This window comes from Papio anubis, chromosome 9 (assembly GCF_008728515.1).
Source record: "Papio anubis isolate 15944 chromosome 9, Panubis1.0, whole genome shotgun sequence".
Lineage (NCBI taxonomy): Eukaryota > Metazoa > Chordata > Mammalia > Primates > Cercopithecidae > Papio > Papio anubis.
In genome coordinates, this window is record NC_044984.1 from 30258755 (window position 1) to 30286311 (window position 27557).

The window sequence follows — 27557 nt, forward strand, 5'->3', positions numbered from 1 at the left end:
GAATCAAGGCATTAATCCACCAAGAAAAGGGTTCGCCGTGTGTTCACTCTGACCTTGAGTCTATCACCACATGGAAATTTTTTAGGCATTTTCCCAGGGAAGGAAAAAAGGGAAGAAAAAAGAGATACTCTTAGTGCTGCTGCTGCCTTCCTTCTTTACTGTTCTAGTCTCCATATCTTCAAAAAAATACTTAGTAATTTTTCCCCTAAAATGTTATAAATGTGCTTACTGATCCAATCTTACTGTTAGAGTATCCATGAACAATCCTTGGCCCGCTTCCTCTTCTCTACCCACATTCTCTCCCTTGGTGATCTTATCTAAACTTAAAACTCAAGGATTTAAATACTTTGCCTCCATAATGTATAATTCCAGCTCAGTCTTCTCTCTTAACTCCAGACTCATACATCTAACTGCCCACTTGATCAGAATATCTTATAGGCGTCTCAAATTCAGAATGTCCAAAAATGAATTCCTGAGCTGTGCCAACCCTCCTCCAACCTAAGCAACCCATACTATGGTATTCTCCAGTTAAGTTGATGGTAATTCCTTTTTTCTTCAACTTACTGAAGTTTAAAACCTTTAGAGTCATCTTTGATTCATCCCCTTTCTCTCACACCCCACCTTTTGATAACAAAATCCTACTGTTTCAATCTTCCAAATATGTGCAGAAATTGACTACATCTCACTACCTCCACTGCCACTACGTGGCCTGAGCCACCACCATCATCTCTTTCTTAAATTACCGCAGGCTTCCCAACAGATCTTCCAGCTTCTACCCTTGAGCCTCCCCGATACACACATACAATTTAGTCTTAATACAGCTAGCTGCCAGGATGATCCTTTTAAAACTAAGTCAGAGGTCTCTCTACCCTGTTCAAATCAGGCAATGGCTGCCCAGCTCTCTTAGAGTAAAAACCAAAGTCCTTCCAACAACATAAGGCCCCATCATAGAAGGCCTCCCCTTCTATTATTTGTTCCTCTTGTTCACTCCTCCAGACTCTTTAGGGTTACTTGAACTCACCAGGTGACCGCTTGACGTTTTCTTTGGGATACTTTTCCCAAATATCTACTTGGCTAACTCCCTTACTTTCTTAAGTCTTTGTTCAAAGATCACCTCTCAGTGTGGGCTACCCCGAACACCTTGTTTAATACTGCAATCAGCTCCTTTACTACCAAAAAGAGGGAGTAAACTATGCTTAGTGAACTCATCTCACCTAGCACAGACTGCGGAAGAAAGTACTAAGATCAGAGGGAGTATTCTCATGAGGAAATAGAATAGGAGATTAGCTGGAACCTTTGTCAAGATCCCAATTATATTCAGGGATTTAAAAAGAGAATTCTGTATGTTAAGGGATGAAGAAATGAGGAGATCAGTTACCAAAAAGGATCTATACTCAGGATCTGTCTGAGTCACAGATACACAGCTGCAATATACTCATATATGCGTCTCAAGGGGGAAAAGCCCACACTTTAAAGCACAGCAAAGTATTTCCTTATCCATACATCACAAAAGAGAAACAGCAAGAAAATATATCCCAGCTTAAGCATAGCATATGCAAATGAATTTAACAATAATTTCTTAAGCCAAGCATGGTTGCACACACCTATAATTCCAGCTACTTGAGAGGCTGAGGAGGAAGGATCACCTGAGCCCGAAAGTTCAAGAACAGCCTGGGCAACACAGTGAGACTCTGTCTCAAATAATAATAACAATAATAACAACAACAATTTATTCTCCACATGCCTGCAACAGTTCATCTCTAGGAAAAGGGGCTTACTTGAGACTAGATGCTTACATTAAAAATATGTATACGCATTTTGAAACCTGATTAGCCAACATCTAACCACCTCAATTTATAGTAAAAAGGATTCCAAAAACTCAAACCTGTTTAGCATAACATAAAATGACAAACAGAAAACCTTGCCATTTCCAGGGAGAATAAAAAATCAATAATTTATTCAAACATGTATTGAGCGCCTACTATTTGTCAGGCCTGTGACAGGAGCCAGTATGGCATTAAGAGTGTAGTAACTACAGTCAAAATGAGGTATAAATATCAAACACATGAGAATTTTTTCTCTTTGTAACAGATTTATCAATCATGTTGACAATGGCTACATATTCTGGAACCTTCCCTTTAAGCCATATCATTCATTCAACAAAGTTGCAGTATCTATTAAGTGCAAGCACTGTAGTAGATGCTGAGAGATTACAAATATAAATAGCAGGTTACATTAATTGGGTACTTCCCATGTACCCCAGATTCTGTATATTATCTCATTCATCAACTCAGCAACTTTATAAATTAAATACTTCCCTGTTTTAGAGATGATAAACTATTATGCTAAACTGTTTCTCTCAAGTAGCTTCAAGTCTAGAAGTCAGAAAGATACGCTTAGAAATAATATTAATACTATCTGGCCAGCTCTACCTCATTACCACCCAAAAGTCTAATAAACAAAAATGGCAATTTATGTACCCACAGGTAAAGAGTACACACATTCTATACTACAGAATTGCTTTCTAAAGGACAAATTTAAATTACAATAAATAAATGGGCCAGGCACAGCGGCTCACACCTGTAATCCCAGCACTTTGGGACGCTGAGGCAGGCGGATCACCTGAGGTCAGGAGTTCAAGACCAGCCTGACCAACATGGAGAAACCACATCTCTAATAAAAATACAAAATTAGCCAGGTGTGGTGGCAGGCACCTGTAATCCCAGCTACTAGGGAGGCTAAGGCAGGAGAATCAGTTGAACCCAGTAGGTGGAGGTTGTGGTAAGCCAAGATCACACCATTGCGCTCCAGCCTGGGCAACAAAAGCAAAGCTCTGTCTTAAAAACTAATAATAATAAATAAAATGAAATAAAAGGCTTGTAGTTGTATATGATCTGTGTAATGATAGCAGTTTTGTAAGAAAAATAAAATGAAAGGAAATAATAGACAATGAAAGCAACTAATGACTGATTTCTAGCTTCTTCCTTTCTACTCTAAAAAAGCTGCTCTGTAATAACTTTAATTACTTCAGTGACAAGACTTCTAATTCTGTCCAACTCATTTTTTCCTAACACATTTCATCCTAACACATGGGAACAAAATCAGGTGACTTGTACAAAACGAAACACTATTTTAAGTATTTATCTATAAACTGCTTTCCTTTTTTTTTTTTTTTTTTACAAATTTTAAAATCTTACGTAGATAAGGCTTCCTCTGCCCCTAAGTAAACTTTCTGCACATTAACTGCACCTAGCTTGGTGAGACAGATGGAGACCCTGCAAGGTCTACAAACTCTCTGTTTAAAAGGTGGCAAATGAGTTCTACTGACCATCAAAGCTAGGTTTCTTGGAAGCACTGACCCTGGGGCCATGTTTTTTCACCTTGCAAGGCCAAAGCAGACAATGGAGTCAAAGCTAAAAGAAGAGAAGCCAAAGGAAGATTGGACTTAAACATGAAAATCCGTACCATACAAATTTATAACACAAACAGCCCATCTTTTTCAACACTACCATCACAGTGTTAATTTACAAAAATGGAAAGACTGATCCTACTCTTTCCAAATTCTAAATCTATCACTCAACTAGGTAAAATCTCAGCATTTTTTTATGAACTCCAACTGCTAACCTCCTTTGGGGGTAAAAACAAAAATAAAAACTGAGGATTCCATTCCTGTGTAAAGCAGAGAGTTAATGTAAAAAGATCATACTTTAACTGTGAAGACAAAGCAGCAAAGTTTCTTCCTAAAATGGAAGCAGGAATACCTAAGTGAACTCAAGTTACTATTCAGTACAAAAAGCAGTCTTAGGAACTTTAAGAGGAGTTTGTAAGACCAATTTTTAGAAACATTTTTGAATCCTAGATAAACCTAGTATCAATGATCTGAAGATAATTTAATGTTTAAAAATAAAAGGATTATTTACTATCTCTCTTGATCTACATCCTAAATGATTTCAAGAGATCTCTTGGAAACTAATAAGAAACATGCAAATAAATGCCTTTTGCAAATAAAAAAATTTAAGTTGACTTTTAATCATATGCTCTAAATAAAAAAAATTTCTTTAATGAAAATGGGCCGGTTGTGGTGGCTCATGCCTAATAATCCCAGCACTTTGGGAGGCTGAGGTGAGTGGATCACTTGAAGTCAGGAGTTCAAGATGAGCCTAGCCAATGTGGCGAAACGCCATCTCTACTAAAAATACAAAAATCACCTAACTGTGGTAGCGTATGCCTGTAATCCCAGCTACTAGGGAGACTGAGGCAGGAGAACTGCTTGAGCCTGCGGGGGCAGAGGTTGCAATGAGCCAAGATCACACCACTGCACTCCAGCCTGGGCAACAGAGCAAGTCTCCAGCTCAAAAAAGAAAAGAAAATGAATGTTACTGTTTAATGACTAGAATAGATTCATAATTCAGAGACAAAATATTATATATACAAATAAAAGCATAATAAAATGTAGTGATTACTTTGGCCATTATTTGTAAGTGAATTTGAGTATCCACAAACTTTACCTTGAGTATCTACTCTTTATTGATTACATCCTCAGCAACAAGAAACAAAACAAGGGCAACCCACTGCAACTACAGATTGGTGGCCAGAAGGTAAGAGTACATGAGGATCTAGTGCAAACAAGGTAAGAACTGTTAGAGCCCATGAATATTTCAGAAGAATAATGAAAAAGTGTGCCAGATGGGTGCACTTGCAGCTAGCTGGCTAACAACAAAATTTCTGACCAAAGCCTAATGCTTCCTTACATAATTTATCAAGCACTTTTCAGTTCCCTTCCACTACCACCCTTCTCTTTTCATTGTGATGATTATTATTATTATTATTTTGAGACAGGGTCTGGCTCTGTCACCCAGTCTGGAGTGCAGTGGCGAGATCTCTGCTCACTGCAACCTCCAACTCCCAGGCTCAAGTGATCCTCCCACCTCAGTCTCCAGAGTAGCTGGGACTACAGGTAGGCATCACCCCCCTTGGCTAATTTTTGTATTTTTTTAGAGACAGGGTTTTGCCATGTTGCCCAGGCTGATCTCACACTCCTAGCCTTAAGCGATCCTCCCACCTCTGCCTCCCTAATTGCTAGATTACAGGTGTGAGCCACCACAACCAGCCCATGCCACACTGCAATTCTAAAGATAGCAGATTGTATTATTTCCTTCAGCGGAGATGGCATCAAAATCCTGCACACTACTATTGCTTTAGTATGCTCTACTTAAAACCACTGCTGAAGATTATAGGTCCTAACAGATTAACCAATGTGGCAGTCAGCCTCAAGATGACTCTCAATGATTCTTGGTTCCTGATATTCACAACCTTGCCAATTCAACTACTGCATCTATTGCCGGTAATCCCAGCACTTTCAGAGGCTAAGGCAGATGGCTCACTTGAGACCAGTCTGGGCAACATGGCAAAACTCTGTCTCCACAAAAAAAATTTAAAAGCACAGGTGTGCAGGCACACACCTGTAGTCTCAACAACTTGGGAGATTAGGATAGAAAGATGCTTGAGCCCAGGAGGCGGAGGTTGCAGTGAGCTGAGATCGTCTCACAAAAAAAAAGAAAGAAAGAAAAGAAAGGAGTATATCTATTGAATCCTTTTACACTTACGTTGTTGAGTCCTGTTAAGCAATTTATACATCTTGCTTATGTGGATACCTCTGGTCACTTACATGTAGATAGTATACTCCTAAAACAGATGCGCAACCAACAAAATCTGTAATTTTCATGCATAAAAGGCTCAAAGTTAGTCCTGTTTTCATTTAGAATGTAATTTAGGTTAACACATAATAGGTTTATTAATGTTCCTTTTAAGTATATAAATGCCCTGCTCTCTATCAGATTAAAAAGGTGGGCTCTTTTACACATGAGAATGATTTAAGTTTCTGAGACTGTTCTCTTTAGTTAAAGGGGCCTAGATTTGGACCCAGAAGAATCTGTGTTGTGGTTCTAATTCTGCCACTAGCAATGCAAACTTAGGTAAGTCATTTAACATCTCTAAACATGATTGCCAACTGCAAACTAGGGACTATATTTGACTGGCTCTAAAAACTAAAAAATAGTGGCTGGGCACAGAGGTTCATGCCTGTAATCCCAGCACTTTGGGAGCCTAAAGCAGGTAGATTGCTTGAACCCAGGAGTTCGAGACCAGCCTGGGCAACATGGTAAAGCCCCATCTCTAGGAAAAAAAATATAAAAATTAGCTGGGCATAGTGGCATGCACCTGTAGTCCCAACTACTGGGACTTGCAGACTAGGGTGGAAGGATCGCTTGAACCCAGAAGATGGAGATGGCAGTGAGCTGAGATCACACCACTACACTCCAGCCTAGGTGACAGAAGTGAAACTCTTGTCTCAAAAAAATAAAAAAATATAATTTGAAGCCAGTCATGGTGGTGCACACCTGTAGTTCCAGCTACTCAAGAGACTGATGCAGGAGGATTGCCTGAGCCCAGGAGTTCGAGGCTATAGTGTGCTGTAATCATGTCTGTGAACAACTACTGCATTCCAGGCAGGGAAACATAGTGAGAACCTCTCTTAAAAACAAAACTCGGCCAGGCGTGGTGGCTTACGCCTGTAATCCCAGCACTTTGGGAGGCCGAGGCGGGCATATGCATATTCCTATTGCAACACATTATTTCCAAATAAAAATAATTTTCTTTTAGACAGCCTGTCTCTATTTGTTATTTAGGTTGACAAACCCAACATACAATAAAATTGCCAAATTCATTAGCTGGGTGTGGTGGTACATGCCTGTAGTCCCAGCTATTTGGAAAGCTGAGGTGGGAGGATCACTTGAGCCCAGGAAATGGAGGCTGCAGTGAGCTGTGATAGCACCACTGCACTCCAGCCTGTGTGCCAGAGCAACACCTTGTCTCAAAAAAAAAAAAAAAGAAGTTGCCAAATTCAATTTACTTGTGCATCCTATCTTTCCCATCCATCCCCCATCTTCTTTACTCCCACCACTACTATTCTGATTTAGACCCTTTCCTTCTAATTTGTCTTATAGTAATAGCCTCCTGAGAGGTTACAGTGAGCCAAGATCGCGCCACTGCACTCCAGCCTGGGCAACTGAGTGAGACTGTGTCTAAAAAAAAAAAAAAAAAAAAACCTCCTAATTGGTTTCCCCACTTCAAATCTCATCCCAGTTTAATTCCATTCTATATCCTCCACCCAGAGTGATAGTCCTAAGGCTATGGTTTTGAGCAAGCCATTCCTTTGTTCAAAACCTTTAGGGTGATACATACCTGCAGTCCCAGCTACTTGGGAGGCTGAGGTGCGAGAACTGCTTGAGCCCAGGAGATAAAGGCTGCAGTGAGCTATGGCCTCACCACTGCATTCCAGCCTAGGCAACAGGGCAAGATTCCACCTCTTTAAACAACAACAACAACAACAAGTCACCTCTCAGTGGCTCTTTTCTGTTTTGGGGGGGTTGTTTGCTGTTGTTTTGTAGAGACAAGGTCTTGCTTTGTTGACCAGGCCAGTCATGAACTCCTGGGCTCAAGCCAAGCCATCCTCCTGCCTCCGCCTTCCGAAGTACTGGGATTACAGGTGTGAGCCACCACAACTGGCCTCTTTTCTGTCTTTCAGAGGGCGCTCATCTAGCATTCAACGAGTAGAGAACATAGGTTGAGCATCCCTAATCCAGAAATATGAAGTGCTCCAAAATCTGAAATTTTTTGACTGCCAATATGACACCACAAGTGGAAAATTCCATATCTGAACTAAAGTGATGGGTACACAAAATCATTTAAAATACTGTATAAAATTACCTTCAGGCTACATGAAAAAGGTACATATGAAATGTAAGTGAATTTCATGTTTAGACTTAGGTACCATCCTTAAGAAATCTCATTATGTATATGCAAATATTCCAAAATCTGAAAAAATACAAAATCCTAAATACTTTTGGTCTCAAATATTTTGGATAAGGGACGCTCAACTTGTATTGGGAATGCTTCCCAGCAGCCACCTCCCTCCCTCTTCTACTGTGAACTAGCTATGTAGTTTTCATCCCAAATTAGTCTCAGCAATCAGTTTAATCCCATTTTACTTGCCACACTGATTTGTTAAAGGACAGACCACAGCAAACACCCATATTTTTGTTTCCTGACAGGAGTGAAGGCTAGAGGAGGAAAGTTAAATTCTCTTCTAAGGAAGGTGTGATGTGCAAATACAAACTTAACTTCTGCTGCCACTTAACCACTCTGAGAGAAGCCACCTGAAGAGAAGTCAACACTGTGTAAAGGTTGCGCCTAAACAGCTGCAGTAAAATGGAGCTGGAGCCACATTCAAATTACACTCTGAACACATGGACCCCAAAAACTCCTTTTAAATTTTGTGAACCAGCCAAATTCCTTTATTTCCTCTTTGACCTATAAACCACAAGCATTCTAACCGATAGAGAACTCCAAAGGCTGATTCAATCTCTTTACCCAAGTCATCTCCCACCACTTCATAAAATGTTGAAGTGGGCTAATCTATATACCTCTTTTTTTTGGTCTGGTATGTTGCTCAGACTGGTCTTAAACTCCTGGGCTCAAGCAATCCTCCCACCTTAGCCTCCCAGGTAGCTGGGGTTACAGGTACATACATGCCACCACACCCAGCAACATATTTTTTTTTTTTTTTTTGGAGACGAGGGTCTTACTGTGTCACCCAGGCTGGAGTACAGTGGTGAAATCTTGGCTCACTGAAATCTCCACCTTCTGGGCTCAGGCCATCTTCCACCTCAGCCTACCAAGTAGCTGGGACCACAGGTGCATACTGCCACACCCAGCTAATTTTCTGTATTTTTGGTAGAGATGGAGTTTCACCACACTGCTCATGCTGGTCTCGAACTCCTGAGCTCAAGCAATTCACCTGCCTCTCAAAGTGCTCGGATTAAAGGTATGAGCCACCGCACCTGGCCCACATACCTCTTTTATGTGTGTAACATATACATCTGGCTCTGGAAACAAAAAGTAGGAGCAGTGAGCTGGGCATAAATAGACCTTCTTCTCCACAATTTGCTCTCTTACATTATTTTGTGACTGTGTTATATTATCCCCCCAAAATTTTAAAGAGCCAGTGCCAGCTGGGAGCAGTGGCTCATGCCTATAATCCCAGCACTTTGGGAGCCGGAGGCAGGCACATCACTTGAGGCCAGGAGTTTGAGACTACCCTGGCCAATGTGGTGAACTCCATCTCTATTAAAAATACACAAAAAAATTAGCCGAGTGTGGTGGTACATGCCTGTGATCCCAGCTACTCAGGAGGCTGAGGCAGTAGGATCGCTTGAGCCCAGGAGGCAGAGGTTGCAGTGAGCCATGACTGTGTCACTGCATTCCAGCCTGGGCAACAGAGTGAGACTCTGTCTCAAAAAAATAATAATAGCCAACGCCAGTCACAGTACACAGTACTTAGGAAAAACTAAAATTCATCTCAATTCAACTCATTCTAAAAGATAACCAAAAAATGGCTGGGCGTGGTGGCTCGGGCCTGTAATCCCAACACTTTGGGAGGCCGAGGCAGGCAGATCACGAGGTCAGGAGATTGAAACCATCCTGGTTAACACAATGAAACCTCATCTCTACTAAAAATACAAAAAATTAGCTGAGCATGGTGGCAGGCACCTGTAATCCCAGCTACTCAGGAGGCTGAGGCAGAAGAATCGCTGGAACCCGGGAGGTGGAGGTTGCACTGAGCTGAGATCACGATACTGCACTCCAGCCTAGGCGACAGAGCAATACTCTGTCTCAAAAAAAATAAAAAAATAAAACCAAGAGAAAAAAATTATAAGCAATATCTCTCTGGATAAGAACTAATCAAAATTCTTTTTTTTTTTTTTTTTTTTTTTTGAGACAGAGTCTCGCTCTGTCTCCCAGGCTGGAGCACAGTGGCGCGATCTCAGCTCACTGCAAGCTCCATCTCCCATGTTCACACCATTCTCCTGCCTCAGCCTCCAGAGTAGCTGGGACTACAGGCGCCCGCCACCACGTCCGGCTAATTTTTGTATTTTTAGTAAAGACAGGGTTTCACTGTGTTAGCCAGGATGATCTCGATCTCCTGACCTCAAGATCCGCCCGCCTCGGCCTCCCAAAATGCTGGGATTACAGGTGTGAGCCACCGCGCCCAGCCAAAATTCTATTTTTAAAAAAAAAAAAAGTTTTCTTTTTTAGGAGTTTGGTTTCATTTACTCAAAAAGATTTTAGTAATTTTTTTGGCACTGTCATTACTAACAAAAATCATATTCATTTTCAGTAAATTGATAGGTTTAAAGAAAATGAGAAATGCACATTTGTCCTTGCAGAAGGTTTTCCAATTACTGTAACTCCCTTCTCAGGTTATACCTTCTTAGGTTATCTTAAGGTCTTTGTTATTTGGTTGATTGGTTTAAACATTTGAAACTCACAGGTAGGTTTTGGCAGGAAAGTCATTTACAGAAAGGGTGAGAAATGTTACCTACCTTAGAGCAACACAAACTGAGAATTTTAAAAGCACCAACAGCCAAAATATAATAAGACAATCAAAAGATTGTCCCTGTTATTATTCTGCTGCATGAAAGGGGAAACTGCAGGCAATCTCTGCGTTCTCAGCTGCAAGTGCCAGCACTGATCATGAAATGTTTACCTAGCCCTTACTATGGGAGACAGGAAGGGGAGTTGTGAAGGACAAGTGTCAGATCCGCTGCTACTTCAAGACTCAGCCTCCCTGAAATATCACTCTTTCTTAGCAACCTGCAGGGAGACAACCAGATTTTTCCATAAGAGGTTTCTTATACCATATAAACATATTTCCATTCTACGTGACAACACACAATTCGGATCAGTAAGATAGAGATCAAGAGTTTATCTTGTCACTGAGTTGCCTCTTCTGCTAACTAGCTTCTTCCTGTCTTCCCATCTTATTTATCACTAGTGTTTTCCCCTTTCCATAATAGAAAAAAAGAATTTTAATAGATTATTTTAGCATTAAACTGAGATTCAAAGCTACTCTTTCTTTTCACATTTCACTTTACTGATTGTAGAAAGGATTTGAGTTTAAAAAAAAAAAAAAAACGTTGCAAGAACTATGATTTAATTTCTAGCTCTCAAAGTAAACACTTGAATTAGAAAACTCCATTTTATCCATTCACTCTTTTTTAGAAAAATAATTTAAAAGCCACAATCTTGTTTTGTTTTGTTTTGTTTTTTGAGACGGAGTTTCACTCTTGTTACCCAGGCTGGAGTGCAATAGCATGTTCTCGGCTCACCGCAACCTCCACCTCTCGGGTTCAAGCAATTCTCCTGCCTCAGCCTCCCGAGTAGCTGGCAAGCCACCATGCCCGGCTAATTGTTTTTGTATTTTTAGTAGAGACAAGGTTTCACCATGTTGGCTAGGCTGGTCTCGAACTCCTGACCTCAGGTGATCTGCCTGCCTTGGCCTCCTAAACTGCTGGGATTACATGCATGAGCCACCATGCCAAGCCAAAAGCTGAAATTTTTTAAAAGCACATATTGCCAGGCTGGATGCAGTGGCTCACGCCTGTAATCCCAGCACTTTGGGAGGCTAATGTGGGTGGATCATGTGAGGTCGGGAATTCGAGACCAGCCTGACCAACATGGAAAAACCCCATCTCGACTAAAAATACATTAGCCAGGTGTGGTTGGTGCATGCCTGTAATCCCAGCTACCTGGGAGGCTGAGGCAGGAGAATCGCTTGAACCCGGGAGGCGGAGGTTGTGGTGAGCCGAGATCACGCCATTGCACTCCAGCCTAGGCAGCAAGAGAGAAACTCTGTTTCAAAAAAAAAAAAAAGCACATACTGCCTTTTGTTATTTCAAACCAATCATTTTATTTATCCTTATTTATTGTTCAGTAGCAAGAATGCGCCACATAAACCACAGCCCTACAGCTTCATTGTTATAAATCTTTCTGATGGTGTGTAAAACAGACATTCCTCAGAAATTCCTATTAAAAATATCTGAAACAGAGCAAACGCTTAATTTTCTGGATAATCTTGAAGACAGGATGTAAAACAATAACAAAATAAATATAAAATCCCCAAGCCCTTATTTTTGTCACTAATTTTACTCTTTCTCAAAAAAAACTCACATGAGTTATTAACACAAAGCCAGTGAAATCAGTCTCCTTTTTTCTGCCCTTGTTTCTCTTCCTACTCTATTTTAGGCATCTGAAAAAGTATCTAAAAAGTGTCTATTATAAGAAGGTTAAAGCACTGATTCTCTCTGAAAATAATCTCCCGCTCTTGTTTGACACCCTCTGAATCCAGATTTTAACTTCACATACCCAGAGACAACAAATAGGGAATAAAGAGTTGAATCTCTCTTGGATTTTCTTATCCTAGAAAGCTCTAATGGTTAGCCTCTCCCGAAATAAACCATTTTAGAAAACATAATTAAATAGATTTGGGGGACAGGAAAGCATTAAGGAAGAAAAAGACTTTTTAAAGAAAAAATATTTACGAAACTCATGCCAATTAAATCTGAGTGTTCTCTTTAATTCTAAGAGCATCTTTTAAAGAAGCTTGAAGCTTTATATGTTGCTGTGTAAGGGAACCTGAGCAGACTAGAGAAAAGCTCAAAGGCCTATCTATAATCCCATCACAAAGCGACAGGGTCAAAAGGCAGAGGTCAGGGAACAGGGTACAAGATAGTTCCCACACTTGAAAGAAAACTATATCTCATTTGTTCAGAGACATTAAAAAATATTCAATTGTGTTACTAAAATAATACGACAATTTATACGTTAAGTCCCAAGGCAAATTTGAATATTATGAAATAATGTACTTTTAAGAGCAAAAAATTTGTTACCTCTTCTACATTTGAAACAAAGCACCAATCTCTTGCTCACACACATATGCCAGTGCTTCAACTGTCCCTCAAAGACTGATGTTCAGATAACAGTTGTCACCTGATCTATTCAACAGAGTTCAATAAGGCACTGAAATAAATACTGAATGTGCATACATGTCAACAGACATTTCATATCTGGGCCTCTGCCGCATGATGATTCAACAAGGTATGTCTACTTCATGGCCTTAAGTTCACATTCAGAAAAAGCTAAATTTTTACTCTTGCTTAGAGATTTCATTCCAGGGAAAAGTGAATGTAATTTTGCTCAACGGTCATTAAGCAGGCTCAACACTTGTGCAGGAGACTCTTACAATGACTCCATGACTCTTCAATCGGCAATTAAATCTACAGAAGCTCTGGGGTCTAGGGCATTTGCTGGCTATCCTTCTACTACTTCTCCTACTCTAACCACAAATTTTGTGTTCTAAGTGGCAGAGAGGGTGATAGAGGTATCAATGAGATAACTTAAAGAGAATTTTGGCCAGGCACCGTGGTGCACGCCATTAGTCCCAGCTATCCCAGGAGGCTGAAGTGAGCTATGATGGCCTGTTAATAGCCACTGAGCTCCAGTCTGGGCAACACAGGGAGACTCCATCTCTTAAAAAAAAAAAAAGGCACAGTGGCTCATGCCTGAAATCCCAACACTGGGAGGCCAAGGTGGAAGAACCATGTGAGGCAAGGACCATTTGAGACCAGCCTGGACAACACAGTGAGATCTTATCTCTACAAAAAAATTAAAAAAAATTAGCCAGGTGTGGTGGCATGTGCCTGTGGTCCCAGCTACTCGGAAGACTGAGGCAGGAGAACCACTTGAGCCCTGGAGATAGAGGCTGCAGTGAGCCACGATCGCGCCACCGCACTCCAGCATGGGTGAGAGAGTGAGACCCTGTCTCTAAAAAACAATAATTAAAAAAAATTAAAAGGGGGGTGGCCAGGCACAGTGGCTCATACCTGTAATCCCAGCACTTTGAGAGGCCAAGGCGGGTGGAGCTCTTTAAGTCAGGAGTTCGAGACCAACCTGGGCACACGGCAAAACCCTGTCTCTACTAAAAATACAAAAGTTAGCCGGGCATGCTGGTGTGTGCCCGTAGTCCCAGCTACTTGGAAGGCTGAGGCAGAAGAATCGCTTGACCCTGGGAGGTGTAAGATGCAGTAAGCCAAGACTGCGCTACTGCACTCCAATCTGGGCGACAGAGCAAGACTCTGTCTCAAAATAAAAAATAAAAAAATAAAAGGGAGGTGGAGGGATTTCGGAATTTTGGAATCACCAGTATGGTTCTTACGTTTTTGTTTTCTACCAACTTCTATCTTCTCCATACACTCAACACTTTAATTATTTCCCTATTGGCCCCATCCACCAGAAACAAGATGATTTACAAGTGGTTCACTGTAAACGAGTCCTGTCAGTTCTTCGCTCTGAAGAATATACAAGATTTTACATTCTAGTACACACAGCTTTCATGTATTTAATTAAAATCAGATTGTAGCTAGAGCTGCCAATAAAAAAATGAAGCACTGCCAGACAGGAGTGAGAATAACCGAACAAAATAACCTATTTTCGCATAGCCACCTCAAGTACCAATGCCTTTGTTTTAATTAACTGAAATCACAGTCATTGTTCTAGTGAACAATGGCACAAAACAAGTGAAGTCTAGTGTGAAAGTTCATTTTCCTGGAGCTGAGCCAGAATATTTTGAAATCCTGACAAAAGTTTATTTATTAAGAAAAAGCATACACTTGAGACAGGAGATAGGAAATAGTTTTAAACAATCTGTTATCTTATTACCCCGGCTATTTACATTTCCTTAAAAGTTAGAGTTGAAGTTGAGGATAACTTAACTAAAAATAAAAAACACTGTGGTTCTAAAAGTAAATCATCTACAAGCTTTAAACCTATAACCAGCCATAAATTCCTACTGCTCAATGTATTCTTATTAAAGTTAGTATCTCATTCTCATGGAATTCCAATTGATATGTTGGTGCTGATTCTTGTGACAAAGGAGGACTTCTACATCAGGGAATTACGTAAGAGTAGACTGTGACTACCCACTACCCCTTCAAAAACAATTCACATCTCTGCCCAAAGGAAACAATTCCTTTTTGCTATTTTAGTCCTGATCTACAGCAATAAAAAATTGATATAAATTTACTATCTAGAAAGAATACCGTTAGACTAGCAGATTGTTCTTGTTTTCTCAAAGGACCACAAGAGAAGGAAGAGGAAGAAAACTGAAGGGATACTGGAAATAAAAGGTACTAAACCTGAAAAGGTGTGAGATATAAGAAATTTCCCAGTTTCAGGCTGGATGTGGTGGCTCACACCTGTAATTCCAGTACTTTGGGAGGTCCAGGCAGGATCACTTGAGTCCAGGAGTTCGAGACAGCTTTTGCAACACAGTGTGACCCCATGTCTACAAAAAACTTAAAAATTAACCAGGCACATAGCAGGGCATGGTGGTACATGCCTGTAATCTCAGCTACTTGGGAGGCTGAGGCACGAGAATTACTTGAACACAAGAGGCGGAGGTTGCAGTGAGTCAAGATCATGCCACTGCACTCCAGCCTGGGTGACAGAGCAAGACTGTCTCAAAAAAAAGAAAGAAAGAAAAAAGTTAACCAGGCATGGTGGCATGTGCCTGTAGTCCCAGCTACTCAAGAGGCTGAAGTGGGAGGATTGCTTGTCTCAAAAAAAAAAAAAATTCTACAACCCTAACATTATTAATTCCATCACGTTTTTGTTTGTTTGTTTTTAGCACACATCACCTTTTGGATCTTTTTTTATTGTAATCTATAAATGCTCTTTCCAAAATACTGTCACATTGTAAAAACAATCCAGCTCAGCAAAAGTGTTGAGAAACACATTCCCAAGGGTATCCTCAGATAATGCACAAAATAGTTTTCTAGAGGAAAGTAAAGCAAACAAACTGACTACTTCTGCAGTGATATTCCTAAAGGCTTTATTAATATGTGGAAACTATTCATAACTCATGAGTAACAGTAGCTTACCAGTAGCATAAAACAGATTTCCCATTATGTATGGGGCTATGTACAATTACTGGTTTGATGCATACAATGCCACCTTTCTCTCCCATCCAATAAAAGCACATAGGAATGGAACTGAATAAAAATGATACCATTAGAGGGAAGAACTTGAATCCATTCCACTTATTTTAAAATATATATCGTAACCTCAGTATGTCTGCTATTGTTAGTAATTACTTGTGACCTACCTCATGAATGGTAGGCCCATTAATGTGTCACCAACCAGCAGTTGAGGACAGCTGGTCTGAAGGGGCAGCAGGGCATAGGAAAAAGGGCTAGTTTGCAGCCAGACACCCTGGGATGGAATCCGAGCTACAGCCTTTCCTGTCTTTGGGCAACTCACTGAATGTCACCCTTCTCATCTACCAAATGAGAAAAGTAATACTTTCAAGTTATTGTGAGAATTAGTGTTTATAAATCACCAACCACAGTTCATGCTTCATAAATGTTAGCTATTTTCATAGCTTCATAGTATAAGGGTGACTTCCTGGGATTATTTCTGACTTAATAATGCTAGCACATATCTTTGAAAGTCATTTAAAAAAAGCATTATTTCAAAATTAGCTTTCTGCAGTGATATACACCCGTTTTTATCAGAAAAATAAAAAGTAACCCAAGAAACCCATGTTAGTAAAAACAGTTACAATATTTAATTTCAAATAAAGTTAGTAAAGTCATAGATGCTCGGAAAAGGTGCAGAACATCTGAGAAAGCCAATCCTCCAGCCTCTTCTATCCTTAGGATGTGCTGTCTCAGCAACAGATAAAATACTAACACTTTCATTCCTAGAATTCTCAGTTCTTACCTCGTCACACTCAACCAGCCATCCCCGCATTTTGTTTGAAAAGTAATGGAGGCCAGGCGCAGTGGCTCACGCCTGTAATCCCAGCACTTTGGGTAGCTGAGGAGTATGAATCACCTGAGGTCAGAAGTCTGAGGCCAGCCTGGCCAACAAGGTGAAACCCCTTCTCTACTAAAAATACAAAAATTAGCCAGGCGTGGTGGTGAGTGCCTGTAGTCCCAGCTACTTGGGAGGCTGAGGCAGGAGAATCACCTGAATTCAGGAGGCAGATACTGCAGTGAGGCGAGATCGCGCCACAGCACTCCAGCCTGGGTTGCTGTTGTTGTTTTGAGACAGAGCGAGATTCTGCGAAAGAAAAAAGGAGAAAGGGGGAGGGGAAGGGAAGGGAAAGGGGAAGGGAAAGGGGAAGGGGAAGGGGAAGGGGAAAGGGAAGGGAAGGGACCGAGAGGAAGATGGAAGGAAGGAAGGAAGGAAGGAGAGAAAGAGAGAGAGAAAGTAATGGGGAAAGACAGTACCATTTAATCCCATACATAGGATTAAACTTTATAGAAACAAAGAGAACTGTACTGGCTGACTGTGCCCAAAGCTGATGTAGGTGCCATGAAGAACAAATCTGTATATGCAGTTTCCTAAGATATTCCTTTAAAACCACAACTGAAGCTACAAGTGCTCTTTAGTACAACCACTTTCTGAAATTTTATAAACACTATCCATCGTTTATGTGCTCAACACTTGACACTAGTTTATAAATAAATAAGACATGTTTGCTTAAAAAAAATCAAAGCCTTGTTGGTACCTGCATGCTTGCTTGCATATAACTGGTTAAAAAAAAAAAAAAGGTTAATTTTATTTACCGTATCTTATTTAAAGAGGGAAGGAATAGACTAATATATTTTGTAGTTAGCTCTTCACAAAGTTGTTAGATACCTTTTTTAAAAAGTCATTTACCCATTCTGTTGCTTTTTCATCAATCTCAAGTTTCCCATTTTTAAGGAAACTCTAGCTTCCATTTTAGGGTTTTTATTTATTTTATTTTATTTTTAATTTTTGAGACAGGGTCTCATTCTGTTACCCAGGCTGGAGTGCGGTAGTGCAATCTCAGCTCACTGCAACCTTGACATCTTGGATTCAAGCGATTCTCGTGCCTCAGCCTCCCGAGTAGTTGGGATTACTGGCAAACCCCACCACGTCCAGCTAATTTTTTTATTTCTAGCAGAGACGGAGTTCCGCCACCTTGGTGAGCATGCTCACAAACTCCTGACCTCAAGTGATCCACCCATCTTGGCCACCCAAAGTGCTGGGATTACAGGGGTAAGCCACCGCACCTGGCCCATTTTAGCGATTTTAAAACCCACACATAGGCCAGGCATAGTGGTAATCCCAGCACTTTGAGAGGCCAAGATGGGCAGATCCCTTGAGCCCAGGAGTTCAAGACCACCCTGGGCAACACAGATCCCATCTCTACAAAAAAAGATTTTTTTAATTAGTCAGGCATGGTGGTGTACACCTATAGTCCCAGCTACTTGGGAGGCTGAGGTAGGAGGATCACTTGAGCCTAGGAGGTTGAGGCTGCAGTGAGCTGTGATCGCAGTACTGCACTCCAGCCTGGGCAACAGAGCAAGATCCTGTCTCATTCTTGTTATAAATAAACAAATAAATGTAATATTTTTTGTTATAAACAAATATCTACAAGTTTGAACCTTATTCTAAATACAAAGGAAGTTATTAGAGAATTTTAAGTAGAAAAATATTATTCTAAGATCTCACTGACTATTATTTGGGAACTGGCAGTGTCATCCATACTACAGTAATAATCTAGAGATTAGCATGGTAATTTCAAACAGGAACCCCTGGGTCCTTAAAAGTCCATGAAGATAATAATTGGGAGTCCATTAATTGACATTAAGATTTCAAAATTCTTCTTAAAAATTGTAGCTTTCGGCCAGGCACAATGGCTCACGCCTGTAATCCCAGCACAGAGGCAGGCAGAACACCTGAGGTCGGGAGATCGAGACCAGCCTGAACAACATGGTGAAACCTCCATCTCTACTAAAAATACAAAAATTAGTGGGGCGTGGTGGCACATGCCTGTAATCCCAGCTACTCGGGAAGCTGAGGCAGGAGAATCACTTGAACCTGGGAGGCGGAGGCTGCGGTGAGCCGAGATCGCACCATTGCACTCCAGCCTGGGCAATAAGAGCGAAACTGTCTCAAAAAAAAAAAAAGTAGCTTTCCTGGAAAGAGAACAGTATAAACTAACTGATTTTCTCCCTTTCCTGATGGCTGATTTTGTAATTCCTTAATTGCTCCTCATGTGGTACAGTTATCCTTCAGTATCTGTGTGGGATTGTTTTCAAGACTCCCAAGATGCTTGAGCCCCTTACATAAAATGGTGTAGTATATACAGATAACACAAGCACATTCTCCCGTACACTTCAAGTAATCTCCAGGTTAGTTACAATACTTAATACGACGCAAATTCCATGTAAATGGTTGTTATGCTGTATTGTTTAAGGAACAATAGCAAGTGCAAAAAACTTGTACATGTTCAGTACAAATGCAACCACCATTTTTGATTTTTATTTTTTTGGAACACTGTATTTTCAATTTGATGACGGTCGAACCCACAGATGTGGGACCCACACATGGAGGGCTGACTATACATGTGGTATGTACTGGTCCTCTTGTTCTATGACATTTAGGATTTTTTTTTTTTTTACGGATAAACTTAGTTTTTTTACTCAAAAACAATTTCAGGCCCCAAGGGTGGTAGTTAGAAATCATTCATCTCATTTAACCCTTTTCAAGACAGACAAGAACACTGATGCCTGCAGCTGTCATAAGTGACAGGCCAGGACTGGAATCTCAGCTTCTGACTGTGCATCTAGCTCTAATTGCTGTACTCACTGCCCTGCCAGCTATGGTTTCACAAGCATTCATACATTCCTTTAAAAAACTATAAACTCACCTAATAACAAATTATTTATGCTAAGAAATAATAAAACCCAGTAAGAAGAGCAAGAGTTTTTTTAAAAAGTTAAAATTTCATAGTAAAAGCCTTTATATAGTAACATCTTATCTTTAAAAATATTCATTGACAAAAGCAAAAATATCATTAAATATATACTCTTCTAACTCCCTGATGAATGAATGAAGAAATGCATGCAAGAGAAATTACTAGTGCTAACTAAAGAAGAAACAAGCTAGGTCAGGTCATAAACGTCATAAAGGCCCAGTAGTGTCGCCTTTAGTATCTTTACCATATAGAGGAATAAAAAAATAATTTCATTTGATGATAAGGTTACCCATTTGGGATCTGTATACTGGTAGATTTTACAATCTGTATGATACAGCATATGTTACTAGGAAGACAGCAAATACACTGGTTATGGGTATGGATGAATTACATCAAGCAGACCTTCAATCTAGGCTGCTTTCTTATTATATGAACTGGAGTAAAGTACTTAAATTCTCTAGACTCAGTTTCCTCCTGTGTACAAAAGAGAAAACAGGCCGGGTGCAGTGTCACACCTGTAATCCCAGCACTTTGGGAGGCCAAGGTGGGCGGATCACAAGGTCAGGAGTTTTAGACCAGCCTGACCAACAACATGGTGAAACCCCATCTCTACTAAAAGTACAAAAAGTAGCCAGGCGTGGTGGTGCGTGCCGTAATCCCAGCTACTCAGGAGGCTAAGGCAGGAGAATCGCTTGAACCTGGGAGGCACAGGTTGCAGTGAACAGAGATCACACCACTGCACTCCAGCCTGGGCAACAGAGTGAGACTCAGCCTTTAAAAAAAAAAAAAAAAAAGAGAGAGATGGGCCGGGCATGGCGGCTCACGCCTGTAATCCCAGCACTTTGGGAGTCCGCGGTGGGCGGATCACGAGGTCAGGAGATCGAGACCATCCTGGCTAACATGGTGAAACTCCGTCTCTACTAAAATACACAAAAAAATTGGCCAGGCGTGGTGGTGGGCGCCTGTAGTCCCAGCTACGCAGGAGGCTGAGGCAGGAGAGTGGCGTGAACCCCGGAGGCAGAGCTTGCAGTGAGCCAAGATCGCGCCACTGCACTCCGCCTGGTCGACAGAGTGAGACTCCATCTCAAAAAAAAAAAAAAAAAAAAAAACGAGAGAAAAAACAATGCCCCTAAGGTTGTTGTCTGGACTGAATGAGGTAATGACTACGAAGAATTTAGCACAGTGGCTGGGTGCGGTAGCTCACGTCTGTAATCCTAGCACTTTGGGAGGCCAAGGCAAGGAGATCACCTGAGGTCAGGAGTTCAAGACCAATCTGGCCAACATGATGAAACCCCGTCTCTAACAAAAAATACAAAAATTAGCCGGGCATGGTGTCACGCACCTGTAGTCCCAGCTACTCGGGAGGTTGAGGCACAAGAATTGCTTAAACCTGGGAGGCGGAGGTTGCAGTGAACCGAGATCACACCACTGCACTCCAGCCTGAGCAACAGAGCAAGACTGTGTCTCAAAAACAAACAAACAAACAAACAACAACAAGAATTTAGCACAGTGTCTGGCATGTGGAAAGCACTATAAATATGTTAGCTATTTTACTATTACTATTTCATCATAGATTCTTACAGAACAGAGACCATCACTTATGTATGTAGTCCAGAATCTAACACACTGTAAGCACTTAACATTAAATAATCCAAAATATAATAGTTAGTTATGGTTTTACCAAAAACAAAATTTAGGTCATTATTAAACAAAAATGCTAAGGATCAGGCATATGGTACACATTTCCTAAAGCGTCTTGTATAGAACCATCTCCACCATTCAGTAAATTATAGAAAAGGAAAATGTTTTCTCCATATGAAGCTTTACGGAAATCATGACTAACAAAGCATTGTATTCTAGATATTTACTTTTATTACTCTGAAAGTATCTGTGACCAACAGTGGAAATACAAGGAAAAGGATGTGCACAGGAATTTCAGGACAGTCTGTCTTAACACCTTAGCAGCAAACAGAACTTGTACTCCTTCAGGTTCCTTTCTCTCTCCCTGTCCTCTTTTCTTTTCCTTTCTCTCCTCCCACAAAGACACTATTTGTCTCACCCTCTTTCCCCTCTCTTGTCTTCCCAGTTGTCTATGCTGGTGTGTCCTGCATTAACAAAATGTGCCATAAGCCTGAGCCTTGGGGTTATCATAAAGAATTTAGCGTCACTCACTTTTGGGCCAATTTCACTATAAAGAGTTTCATTTCCAGTAGATTTCCAAAACTGAGTGATCATTATACCACAGCGTCTTAGTCTGTTTTCGTGTTGCTATAAAGAAATACCTGAGGCTGGGTAGTCTATAAAGAAATGGCTCAGCCAGGCATGGTGGCTCACTGCCTATAATCCCAGCACTTTGGGAGGCCAAGGAGGGGCGGACTGCTTGAGCTCAGGAGTTTGAGATTAGCCTGGGCAACATCTTTGTACAGATGGCAAAACCCCACCTCTACAAAAAATACAAAAATTAGCCAGGCATGGTGGCACACGCCTGTGTTCCCAGCTACTAGGGATACTGAGGTGAAGGACTGCTTGAGCCCAAGGAGATTGAGACTGCAATGAGCCAAGATTGCACCACTGCACTCCAGCCTGGGTAACAGCGGAGGCTCTGTCCCCCACTCCCGCCCCTCCCCTCTCCCAGAAAAAAAAAGAAAGAAAGAGAGAGAAAGAGAGAAAAAAGAAATAGTTTGCGGTTCTACTACGCCAAAGGCATGGCACCAGCATCTGCTTCTGGTGATGGCTTCAGGCTGCTTCCTCTCATGGCAGAAGGCTAAGCGATTAACGATCACATAGCAAGAGAGAGGAAAAAAGAGGGTAAGGGAGGGGTGCCAGACTCTTTTTAACAACTAGCTCTTCCGGGAACTCACAGAGGGAGAACTCACTCATTACCTCCAGGAGGGCACCAAGCCATCAACAAGGCATCTGCCCCTATAACCCAAAGATCTCCCAATAAGCCCCACTTCCAACTTTAGGAATCAAATTTCAACATGAGGTTTGGGGACAAAGAGTCAAACTAGCACACAGCAACCAGATCTTGAATCTTCTCTGGCCTCATTAAAATGAAGGCTGATCCCTGTACTACTCCTTCCCCAGCCCCCGAGCTACCCGGGGCAGACCTTCCAAACTCCCAGGAATCTACTGTGAGCCTAGGATGTCAACAAAGCTAACAACTGACACAGTACCAATGGTATTTGCATCAGGGTAGCTTCTATTCCACCTAAGCCTATACACCCGGCCACTGTTTTTAAAAGACACACTTCAGCACAGTCTTGACTATGACATTCAGTCTGGAATAAGGGCAATCCTGAAATGCTTGTTGAATGAGTCAAGCTCATCTTTTTTCTGAGCTTAAATAGAATAACTACGGAGCATAGTGCACTGGAACCACCAGGCACTAGTCAGGTGTCTACTGCTGATCAAATGTAATCTGAGAGGGCCCTTAATCTCTGAGCCTCAGTTTCTTTACCGTAAATATGTTTACGGTCCCTTCAAGAACTAATGTGACATGATATTCTGTCAGTCTCGACTAAATTTTATACTTATTTGAATTCAGATCATGGTCTCCACTGTCTCTACGCTCTTTTGAAAACCACACCCAACACAACCAAAGCTAAAAATAGCTGCAGATCTATTTTAGAAAAGATCTAAACAAAACTCTATGGCAGAGAGCTCATCTATCAGACTTCAACAACTATTAGGAGGGCTGTATCCAGACTACCAAGGGAACACTAACAATATTCTGGTCATCACATAATTTATAGACTCATATGTAAACTTATATTCATTCCCTTATTAAACACTGTGTACTGTATATAAGACACTATGAAAGAGACAAAGTCCCTGCTCTCTTAGAGGGCCTGTATATTTATGTCACTTAATAAAGGCCTTATCATGTCCTTCATTTTCCCATTGCTCAAAAGATTGCTGTAAATTAAGCCATGTGTATTCCTATAGCCAGGTTTTAAAGGAAATAAGAGCTATAAAATAAGATTTCAAAATGATGTCTGCCTTCCCTGACATTAATTAATTGCATGATTTACCTCCATTTATACCTCCTTTCTTCTATATGCAATAAAGAATTCCGCTTTGAAACTTTTTCCTTATCTTTAATATTTAAAGGAAATTTAAACATTTCTCCCAAAGGATATTTTGTTTATGGACAAAGTGCCTCTTGAAAATATACAATGAGTAGGAGAAGCACAACAACTAAGATGTGGTACAGAAAGGACAACAGGTAATATGAGTATATCAGTATATACATGTGGACATCACCATAAAGTTTCTAAGTCCTCCATTTTAAAATATATTTTTATGTATATAGTTAAATTATTTTCAGCTATTAAGAGATCTATGTATTTGAGATGAAAGAAGTCTTTTCCATTGCTGTTTAAGCTGGGTTTTACTAGGAGTGTCTAAAAACTATTTGAAGCCTTGATAAGTTTTATTATAAGGTCTTAGTCTATTTAACTGTTATTGTCTTTACTTTGATTTCAATGTCCCACCACCTGCAGTGTGAATTCTAGGAACATGCATATGTTAAGAAAGTCTATGAAGCAAACTGGTAGAATTTATGTTTAATAGGAGTCAATTAAGACCTTCTAGAGGCAGGGTGACAACTTGCTAAGAAAGTGTGATAAAGACAGATCAGCTTCAGCAAGGCAAAATAGAAACTTAACTATCATTAACTTTGAAATTAATGCAGCAAAACAGAAACCACCTTCTGGCTCATTTGCCTAACACAGTTTCATGATCCCCAAATGTTGCTCTACAGAAATAGTCAAGAAAATTCTTAGTTGAGAACATGATACGACATTCTTCTGTTTTCCTGCCATGTCACTATCCATACTCCTCAATCTCCTCAGTTGTCTCCTCCTCATTCTCCCCACCTATGCATGCTAGAATGGCCCCAAGGCTCAACCATTTGAGTGTCCTCCTCTCTTTTCTATCTATACTCAACCCTCAAGTAATTTCATCTAATTTCATGGCGTTAAATTTATACCTACAGTCCAGATCTTCCCCCAAGAGATGTCTTGTCTATGTGACATCTCCATTTGAACACCTAATGGACACCTCCAACTTAACACATCCAAAACTGAACTGATTTCCAGGCTGATTCTCCACCAGTCTTCCTATTTCAGGAGAGAAGCTTACAACTGTTCAGTCCAAAAATCTTGGAGTCATCTTTGATCACTTTCTTTCAATATGACTACCATATTCATAGATTTCATACATATTCATACAAATCATCAGCAAATCTCATTGGGTCAACCTTCAACATCTATCTAGAATCTGAGTCCTTCCTGCCACTTCACCAAGCCGACAACATCTCTCACCACAAACACCTTTTTTTTTTTTTTGAGACAGAGTCTCCCTCTGTTGCCCAGGCTGGAGTGCACTGGCACAATCTCAGTTCACTGCAACCTCCACCTCCTGGGTTCAAGTGATCCTCCTGCCTCAGTCTCCGGAGTAACTGGGATACTGGACTCCTTGCTGTTACCAGTACAAACTAGGGACTGTCCCACTCAGGGTCTTCGCACTTGCTGTTTCTTCTGCCTGCAATGCTGTGCCTCCAGGTGATCTATCTGGCCTGCTTCCTCACCTCCTTCAAGGCTCTGTTCAAATGTCACCCTCCCTGTGAGGACTTCCCTAAACCATCTTATTTAAAATCACAACCCCACCATCCTACCACTCTGCTGGCATGTCCCTAAATCTACTCCCCTGCTTTATTTTTCCTCATAGCACTTATTAACATCTGGAGAACTATATACAGTCAGCACTTCATGTGGACTCTGCATCCACAGATTCAACCAAGCACAGATTGAAAATGTAGTTAGCCCTACAATAGCTGCATCTGTAGTGAACATGCACAGACTTTTTTTCTTGTCATCATTTCCTAAACAATACAGTATAACAACTATTTACATAACATTACAATGTTAATAGGTATTATAAGTAATCTAGAGATGACAAAGTATATAGGAAAATATTCATAGGTTATATATGCTACACCATTTTATTATAAGAGAGTTGAGCATCCGATGATTTTGGTGTGGGGGACACTCTAGAATCCATCACCCATGGTTACGGAGAGATTATTGTATTTTCATTATCTCTTTACACTAGAACGTATGCTCCATGATGGCAGGGATTTCTGACTGCTTTCCTCACAGCTGTCCCCAGTGCCTAAAAAACCGACTACAGATAGACGCTTTCAAAACTGTTAGATGAATGATACCGAAATATTACCAGGCAAAATACATTATTACCTGATTACATTAAATATTATGAGAAGCAGAAATCCCAATCACCCACACTCACAGTTTTGCAAAAAGCGACATCAGAGTTTGTTTCTTAAAAATGCATTAAAGTCTGATGGTATTGTTAACGTCATTCTCACTGTGCCTAAAGAGTCCTAGGTCACACCTAAAAGGTACTGTTTTAGCTTCAGGAAGCAAATGGAGAAGAAAAAATACAGGCTTTTTTCCTTTCATCAGTCATCACTGACAGAAGGCCTCCAAGTGACTCTGGTGCCACAAATGTTTAGGATCTTTAGGGAAGAAAGGAGTCTAGAAAAATAAGAATATTCCTTCACCAAGTTTGAGAAGAATCTCCCCTAATCTCTCTGCAGACATTTTTTCTTCATATCCTTTGACAAAGCCATTCTTAAGATGTACATGAAATCTTAGTTGAAGAAACAATGTGATTACATAATTACACATACAGAAAAACCTGGTATTCTATTAGTTCTCCAAAATTTAAAACTAGACTTACAGTTTTTGTTGAAAATGTTTTGTGTTTCTACCTCCAAAGAATATGAAAAAAAGAAAATGTTTTGCTGTGAAGCTGAGTTAAGAAAAAGGTAGCCAAGACGTGGGTTGATCGGACTGTATTTTAAGGCTTAACAGTTTTGTTTACTATTGTTTATTATTTAATATATTCTTCCCAGTCTCCCCACCCCCACCAAAGGAAAAGCGAAAAATTTACGTTGGTGCAATCAATAAGGAATTATCTGTCCTAAGGAAGTTGTTCTGAAAGGCTATGACCTAAGTCTTTAACACTGACACAAAGTTCAGGCGGTAGATGTCACTTCTCTCACCCATTTAACGACAACAACATATCAAGATTCAGATCCCGCGGAGGCAAGCGGAAAGGAACATGGGTGAAAAATGAAATCAGTCGTTTATCCCCGGCCTCCTCTCGACACTGCGCACTCCGCCGCCCCCCCATTGCCCTTTAACGGCCCCTTTTCCCCGCATCGTTTCCCCAACACAGCCCCGCACTGCGCCATCAAATGAATCAAGCAGAGGGACCGGTATCCCTCCGGGAAAACCAGGCACTAACACACGGTGCACCCAAGTGAGTTTAAACTCGGGAACAGTGTAGGCAGTGTCAACAAAGCGCGGTGCTGGATCCCGAGCGTCCAAAGGTCCCCGTCAGCTCCCAGACGCGGCCAAATCCACAGGATTCCAAAAGGTGACTTGGCCGGCACCGCAGAGCGGGAGGCGGCGCAGAGGGCAGAGTCCAGGATGAAGTCCGACCGGCCTCCGCCCCGCGCTCGCACCGCACGGCCACCGGCGCCTCCGCGGACTCTACCCCCGCGGCAGCCGAGCTGAGTCCGACTCCCCCTCCCCCAAGAGGCCCGAGAGCGGCGTCACGTGCGGGGCCGAAACTTCGCGGCCGGGGCTGGGAGGCCGGCGGGTGGGAGGCAGGCACGGCGGCCGGGGGGCAACCCGCGCTCCCGGTGAGTCACTGGCCGCCTCCGCGTGCGGCTGCGGGCGAAGGGGCCGACGCACCAGGCGGGGACCATGCCCTTGGGGCCACCCCCGCGCCCGTTATTAATAACCCTGCGCCCGGAGGCGAAAGCCCGGGTGGG

General features: G+C 41.3%; 1 protein-coding gene across 4 annotated transcripts in view; it reads right to left on the minus strand.

Moving 5' to 3' along the window:
• Positions 1-27557, minus strand: part of DENND5B (DENN domain containing 5B) — a 220707-nt gene that overhangs the window by 192519 nt on the left and 631 nt on the right. The window lies entirely within an intron of this gene.